This window comes from Malurus melanocephalus, unplaced genomic scaffold (assembly GCF_030028575.1).
Source record: "Malurus melanocephalus ecotype Western Australia unplaced genomic scaffold, MMel_1.1 scaffold_636, whole genome shotgun sequence".
NCBI classification, from domain to species: Eukaryota; Metazoa; Chordata; class Aves; order Passeriformes; family Maluridae; genus Malurus; species Malurus melanocephalus.
In genome coordinates, this window is record NW_026623868.1 from 340,095 (window position 1) to 348,465 (window position 8,371).

The 8,371-nt window shown below is 45.1% G+C and overlaps 1 long non-coding RNA gene across 1 annotated transcript; it reads left to right on the forward strand.

Annotated features, from left to right (window-relative positions):
* Positions 1 to 52: 52 nt before the first annotated feature.
* On the forward strand, positions 53 to 8,365 carry LOC130583867 (uncharacterized). The gene is made up of 3 exons (XR_008966458.1): positions 53 to 440; positions 1,959 to 2,075; positions 7,021 to 8,365. It is a non-coding gene; the product is annotated as an uncharacterized LOC130583867 (long non-coding RNA).
* The last annotated feature ends 6 nt before the right edge of the window (positions 8,366 to 8,371 follow it).

The window sequence follows — 8,371 nt, forward strand, 5'->3', positions numbered from 1 at the left end:
GCGGGCGGGGGAGCGGGCGGGCTCCTGTCGCGTTCCCGCCCCCGGTGCGTGGCCGCGGGGCACGGCGGGAGCGCGGCCTCCGTCCCGGTTCCTTCCGGCCCGTTTCCGAGTTGCTGCGGGCGCCGGGGTGCTCCGGGGCTGTGCGGGTCCGCCGCATTCTTACGGCCTCTCGGCTGCGAGCCGCTAACGGTGCGCAGCGCCCGAAGGACAAATAATCTGTTCTTTGCCCTCAATGTTACTTTCTTAACAAAGATCGCGCTGGCACGCGCTCTTTTCAGTTCATTTGCGGAGCAGTCGGAGGTCCCGCAGGAACATCCACGCTGTTTCTCACACGATGAGAGGCCAGCCTTCCGTAGAGATGAGAAAAGCAAACCTCAGGGGACAGGCAGGCCCCGACCGTGCCAGCTGACAGTGGTGACAGGGTCCCCGACACGGCCGAGGTGAGAAACATGGGTGTTCGTCAGTGTGCAGCGTCAGAGAGCAGGGCTTGGCTCAAAGTTAATTGAAGGACTGAACCAACAGTTAAGAGCTTCCTTTCTCACTCTCTCCGTTTTCACTTAACAACCTTACGGCCTTATTGCAGAAGAAAATTATCAGGAGTGGTTTTTTTTTTTCAGTTTCCTTACACCCCCGGGTTTTGTTCTACACTTTTCATACCCGTTTGTTTCTGACATCCCTTCTTCTGCTTAATCTGCGAGTATGAGCAATTTAAGACTCAGTAAGTAGGTTCAGAGCCTGCTAAAGAAGAGGATGATCTCAGAGGCATTCAGGAGAGATTAAGTTCCTTTTTTTAAAATGGCACACATTTTCTTCAGCGTGGATGAAAGTCAAACCTGACAATCTCACTTTTTCACCTGCACAAAGGAGTAAGTGAATATGTTGACCAAATGAGACTTGGCAAGCAAAATATTTCTGAGAGAAATTTTAGAAGAACTTCTATATGTAAGCACATTGAGTATTCTTGAACAGTTAATACTTGTTTTAGTAGAGAAAGAAGTGTTTAATGCTTGTTTTGTATGGTATCTTCCATCCAACAATATTCCAAAACATCCCTATTTTGTGAATCTATTTTGGTTTTGTAGAGTACAAAACATATGTGGGAGATGTCAGGGGAATTGATAGTCTCTCCTGTGCAGCTATCTAGACAGAGAAAACTCAGCTGTTCTTTTCTTTAAGGATTTGAAAAGTAATGTTTGAGGTGAAATTCTATAATTACTTCAGGAGGATAAAATGGTGTGTGCTTCAGAGGTCCAAATAGAGCAGCCTGAGGCCCTGTCCTGTCTGTTTCCCACATTTGGCAGTAAGCTTGGAACCGATGCCAGTAAAATAACAGAACCACGCCGAAGGAGACTAGAAACCCAAAAGCACCGACCTTGAAACAAATTCTCTCTTACCCATTCGCCCACACAGGTGAAAGCAGGCTGAAATTCTGCTGCTTACAGGCACCAGCAGAGAAGCTGTGTTAGCAATTGTCCGCGGAGGATTTCTAAAATCTCCTTCGCAAATGGAAACTTATTTAAAAGTCTCATTCCCAGGCATGCAAAGCTGCCCTATGATCCACTGGGACAGCGGGAAAACTGTCATCCAGAGACTCAAAAAGACTTACACATATTAGCAGTTAAGATAGGGAACTGTCTCTTCAAGTCATTTTGCTCCATGAGCTCACTAGAGAAAACAAAAAATATTTCCTATTTATAAAAACTTAATTGAATTCTATCCTGAAAGTTAGATTTGAATTCAAAGCCTCAGCAAATAGAGAATGGAAAATGGCTCGCTGGCCTGAAATCCACTTAGATTGGCAGGGATTGAGAGCATTGACAGGATCGTAATCTGCATAATCACAATTCTGTACAATCACAAGAAATGAAATACCTGAATTGTCTCAAATCCTACCTGGAAATAGATGGTATAATTTCTCTGTCATTAGTCTTATAAAAATCCCATCATGTTTTCCACAGATCTCATCAGGGAAGTAAAAATCCCTGTGAATATGCAGCAGCTACAAGTCTCTCYTTCAACCTCCAATGGTCTGAGTGTTTGGACACATTGACAAACCCACACTGGAAAGGACAGAGGTAAGAAAAGAGAAAACAAATGGGGCTCCAATGAGTGAACCGTTCTAAAGGGTGTGGGGCGAACCACGGCTTAGGCTAATAAACCTCTGAGGTGTTTTGTGTCGAACTTGAGGATTCTGAGCAGAAATGCAAGTGGCCGTGGCCGTACCTGGAGGACCTGTCCGGTCTCTCCCTGTGTTGGTGATTAATCCATGATTTTTATAAAATGTCCCCAAAGGCAAGCCTTTTTACAGAGGCAGAATTATTTTCCTGCTACAGACTGGGAAACAGACTGGGATTTTTGCGTTGGATTTTCTGTGTAGTTAATTAAATGCTGTGTGGCAGTCACAGAGGATTTAAATTGGGTTTTTTTTTTTTTTTTCCTGAGACCATGCCTTAGCATTTGAGCTTTAGCACAGCTTTATAAAGCCACTGAAAGAAGCCAAAGACTCACTGTCTTTGAGTTTTTGCCACTGGAAACAATGGATAGGAAAAGCACTGGGCATATTAGAGAGCATTTTCTCATGATGTGTTTGTCAAAGCAGTGAAGGGAAAGTGGGTTTTCACAAACTGTAAGCCATATTTCAAGAATCCAACCTGATTTCATCTTGAAGTAAGTTTTTCTTTTTAGAATAATAGAATTATTAAGATTGGCAAATACCTCTAAGATCATCAAGTCCAGTCTTCAAAGAAACCTTTTTCTGACTGAAAAAATTCTTACAATGTACCACAATTTTAAAGAGACAATGAATATTTTGAGCCCTGTTTTTATATGCTTCATCTCCCCGTCACAGCCTCAAGAATTCTCCCTCGTTCCTCCTCCTAGGCCAGGATTCCGTGTATGCAGCGTATTACTTACTTTCAATTACAATGTTAATTACAGAAGACAGGCTGTTACTGAATCTTGCACCATAATTAATCAACCTGATATTTACTTAGTCTGTTGTTCACACTGGATTAAGCTGGGGCTGGACAAGCTAGGCAAGGAAAGTGAGTGACAGGAGCATTATCATGGCACACTGCCTCCCATTGGGAAAGTTCATCTTCCTTCTGAAAGAGACGCCTTCAGGGATCAGGGAATTTGAATTCCCTGTGAATTTAGTGTCATCTTAGCTTGACCAGCTCTGGAAGAACGTATTAACCTCCTCTTGTGATTTTCAGAAAACCATTCTAATTTAGCAAGTAATTAAGGGTCACATGTAGGATAAAGAGCTAGATAAGCTTGGATTACGCACAGGAAGCTCTGTTTCCAAGGCAACCTGAGCAGAGAGGGTGTTAATGCTGAGGTCAGGCACTTAATGAACTGGGAGTACTTACTGGCCACAAAATCTATTCGAATTGGGCAAGGCAAACTAACGGCTGCATTGCCATTTAACGATTCGATGAGAGAAAACAAATGCCCGCAGAGCTAGGTATCACCGCAAACACTACAGACGAAGCTTACCGGCAGCGGCTGCGTTCCGCTTAGTGAGGTCGAGAGAAGTCCAAAACAATGACGCTCGACCACCCCAAAATACCTCGGTCAGCACCGACGGATTTCGCAGCTTCCCGGCGTGCAGGTGTCGCCATTTGCGTCAGCTGCCGTTGCTGACACGCGCACCCTGCGCCAGGCGTTCTTTGCCCCCTGAGGCGAGTCCTGCCTGGAGCTTGCTACCTGTGGAACAATGTCAGAGTGAAATCACCCGGGGGGATTTAGCACACCACCGAAAAGCAAGACGGCTATTAGAAGAGCTCAGGGTGTAACCCATTCATGGGGCTTTAGGCTCTGGGAAACAATCCCACGGGAGATTTGACAGGGCAAACACATAAATGCCATGGCCATGGATAAAATATCCAAGCAGCTCATCTGTAGCAAAATAGATGGATTTAGTAAAACATGTTAATATTTCAAAATGGAATCTCACATTGTTTTGTTCTGTGTGACATAAGGAACGTTTGGGAATGAAATTACTGTGCCAGAGGAGTATTAGAGAGTACAGAGAGGAGGAATGACCCATTAGATATCTGCTGCTTTCTCAGTTCACTTGGACCATAGCTCTTTGAGAGGAAGAATTGCACAGGCATTTGTAAAAGCTATCTTTAAAACGAACAAGCATCCTCCGCTTTGTGTGACAATCGGATGACATTAATGCTGCAGGATATTCTGTAACAGCCGGGGCATTCTCCTGGCAGGAATACAGGCGCCTCTAAGTTTGGGCCTTTGTGCTTTTTGGAAGGATGTGGATGTATACATTAGGGCAATTTTAGAGGCCATCTGATCTCTGCTTGTCTTCTGTGTAGCTTTGGCATAAAAGCAGGTAGTTTTACTTTAGGCTATCTGTTTCCACTGGGGGAATTGAAATGCTGTGCTCTCTCAAACATTTACTTTCAATAAAAGTTACAAATGTGCTGTGGGTGGGCTGGCAGCTGTTTGGGACAGTCTGAGCCAGCGGCTAGCCCAAAGGAGTGTGCAATGAATCTGTCGCTCGCAGAAAAGTGTGACCAAAGGAGAGCGCTGGAATGAGGAGAGAGCTTAAAACGCAACCGGTCAGGAAAGGGAGGCTTCTCACGTTGGCAGAGAGCAGATTAAGGAAGGCACAGCACTGCCAATCGAATGCCGAGTCCCTTGCAATATTCCAAACCAAACCGGCAAACAACAGAGCCATCGACCCAAAACAACAACCCCAGCAAACAAACCGCCCCAAAACCCAGAAAGCAATTTGGCTTCTTTGCTCTCAGGTAGCGAGGAGAATTTATGCAAAATTGTAGCGGATGCTTTGCTTTTCTTCCAACTGCCTAGTACCCGGATAGAATGCCAACGAGGCTATAGCCTCTCTACGTGAGATTCGTGAGGATGCCATCTCAGGTTTTTTTTTTTTCTTTTTGAGACACAATTTGATAATTATTATTCCTGGATCAAGGCTAAATCTTAAAAATAATGGGTAGGCGTCTATTAATAAAGGGCATCGTGCCTTTTGTAGCCCCCTTAGTATAACAGGGTAGATTTCAAAAGGATGCATGAACCGGGTGGCTAAATCCACTCGGTGAACTGCAAAGAGCTTAACGGGCTTGGGAAAATCAAATGCCATGGTCCGGATTTGGCCTGGAGAAGCCTCGGCCGGCAATTACTATTTTGGTAGTGACCGGAGATAGGACGGGATGAGATGGAATGAAACTGCACCACCCTCACTTTCCTCTTCAGTAAGAGCCCCCTCTCCTCACGTGCCTTTCTGTGGTGCTGAATGGTTCTTTCCTGTTGTAATTTTGTTAAAATGAACAGTTGGGGCCATTCATGTTTATCTCAAGCAGGGATGAGACAAACAGATTTAAAAACAATGAAACCTCTTCGTACATTAGGAGTTTTCCAGTTGAGAAACTTTTCAATCGGGTGACCCAGAAGTGAGCCATAAAAACCATGGAAGCATCCTTGCCTTTGAACTTTGGTTTCTAGAGTGCAGCCTCTGCGTGAGCTGCTCGTGTGATTCTCAGTGCAGCTTCAACCGCCCCAGTTTCTCACTGCTGCCTCTCTTCAGGCTGTGTGAYGAGTCCCTGTCATTTGTCAGATGTCTCCCCCAGACTTGGAGCCTTGCCTCTGCTATTCTTCTGCTTTCTCCCTTGTTTTACCTCCCCTCCCTTCCTTTGCTGTTTGCCTTTCCCTGTACATTTCTCTTTCTCCTAACCACAGGCCTTCCCTCAGCTCTGCCTGTGTTTCCAGGCTCTTCATTGTTTCTTTATAGAGGAGTCCCAGTCTCAGTGGAAAGGGCAATACAGGGCACAATCCCTAATAAATCTGTTGACGAACAGAGAACCATCCAGATGATTTTCAGCGCAAGCACATCGCTGACGCTTTTCTCTTTCATTTCTGGATGTGAATAGGAAGGAGCTCTCGGTGACTTTGGCACGCAAAGGAATAACTGGTCAGAGAAAAGTCCCCTTCGATTGAGTTTTGTTAAGAGCTCTCTGAAAATACCAGGAAGAAACGTGTGGAACTAAGGGGAACTGAGACACAGACACACCCACACCGAGTCCTTTCCTGTCACTCCTCGTGCTTTTTGCCTTCAAATGGAGTTTGTAAAAGGACTTGCTTATTAAACATCACCCCGAGTGAATTCTTACCGAACTAACATTGCCAGAGGGATCAAAATTGAGGAAAAGCCATTTTCAGACTATGAGACAAAGCAGCAGGGAGGAGGACAGGGAGAGGCAAGGGGGGTTCACTTCCCAGCCTCTCGTCCGCCGCTCGCTTTCTTCAGCTCTGTCGATGTCGGCAGCCGATGGATAGGCTGCCATCGGCCACCTCTCCTGCAGGGATAGCTGCCAAATTCCTTCTGAGGTCCAAGATGAGATTTATTGGCCACTGATGATAGGAGCTGCAGATGAGATGGCCTGAAAATGCCCTCAGGTTCCAGCAGAAATCAAAAGATGCTCTGCTCTAGCAAGTGCAACACTAATTACAAAGGTGATTTGGCATGTGACATTCCACGAGCTTTGGGACCACAGAACTACTTGCTGCCTCTGCAGGAAAAAGCAGGATTTTCAGTTTTGCATCTTTCTTGGCCATTTTCTGCCCGGATGGCTCAGGGAGTGCATTTTGAGAAATCAGCTGTAGCTTTGTTCACTAGGAAGTTTCTTTCTAGAAGCTAGCAAGAAGTCCCTCCTTTTCTTGACAACCAAAACCAAAGCATGTTGTTCATCAAAACAATGACCATGCATTAGAGTGAAAAGAATCCAGTTTAGAATGTGAATAGACCTACGAATTAGCAAGCAAAACAGAAGCCCAAGGAACTGTTTGTAAACTAATCGGTTTTTCTAACTGGTTATACACAGAAAAAAAAGTGAAAAAAAAAAGGTGAGGTAAAGGGGAGTCCCGATGCTTTACTGCTCTCCTACATAAAGACATAATTGAAATTGTCCTAGCGAAAGGGTCGTTTTCTTCCTGAGCTGACTGGAGGCGTTTCAGCTCAGCTTTTCTCTTTTTGTCCAATAGGAAACTGCTTATCCGATGGATTTTGAAGACTTTCGAGAATTGTCTGTTGGTCGTGAGCCTGTGCCAGAGACTCTGAACCTGTCATCACCGGGCAGCCTCTTCCCAGAGCCCTAAAGGTGTTGCTTGCTTGGACAAACAGAATGTGAAAAAACATCCTATGCCGACACGTGTGCCTAGATTGGATGTAAACAAATTCAGAAACGATGAAGAATTGTGTTTAACATAGGCATTTGCAGTGTCATTTTGAAAAAGCTCTCGGAATTATTTCGGGGTATTTCCACATCCAAGTTGTTATTTCAAATGTTGTCAGTTATTCAGTAACTATATTAAGTGTCGTTTAAAAATACAAGCTTACCACCGGCCTAAGCATGGAAACATTTTTAAAGGGAACACTTTACAAATGTATTTTTCAACACAAGGCCCTTTGTTGAAGATCATCCAGAAGCAATGATGTCCAKTTGAATAGGTGTTCCCGCTTTCCTTTCTTTCCCGGTGCTGTGGTACGGGGACAAAGGGAATTGCAGTCGCTGGTGGGGAAGTGCTCCATGCCAGCCTCCCCTGCTTCCAAACCTGTTTTCCCTGTTTTCCTGGGGGATACACAAACACCAGAGCAAAAGCATTTCTCCCGAAGGAATGACATTGCCTGCAGGTAGAAGCTGTTAGACACAACACAAGCCTTTCTAACATGTTTCTGCCTCGCTTAAAAAGCAAAAAAAATCTATTATTTTGAACTAGAAACCTTTCTAGCCTGTTTAATCTGCCAAGCTTGGCTTTGGTGGGGTGCAGGCAGTGCAGCCTCACCTGTTGGGTGGCTGCAGTGACCCGTCTCCCACAGCTGCTCAGGCACCGGTGCCTGGGTACACCTTGAGGTGCCAAGGATGCTGGCCAAATTGTGGGCAGTCATTGAGCGCTAGAAGTGCCTCTTTCTCTCCCAAAGCTCAAATCCTCACAGCCATTTCCCAATGCAGTAATTTCTCATCTCGGTTTAGTTTCGAACAACGGGGGGCGGTTTAGGTTTGGGTCGGGGTTTTGAGGTCGTTCGGTCGGTAGGTGGGTCGGTTGGTTGGTCTCGGTGGGTCTTTTTTTTTTTTTTTTTTTTTTTTTTTTTTTCTGCTAAGCCCTCATTAACTCCCCTCACGCTGTCTTACTCTGTTTGCCAGTGCTTAAGTAGTGCTTTTTTAAAAAAGCAACCAATTAGCACCTCATCGGCTTCAATTAGAGGAGACAAAAGCAGTGTAAAGATAACTCAATGAGAGGGGGTGGCACAACATCATGTAATCACTTAAGACAGCGTCGAGCATTCACTGTGCTGGCTCTGCCGGGCCTATTCACCTTTTTTTTTTTTTTTTTT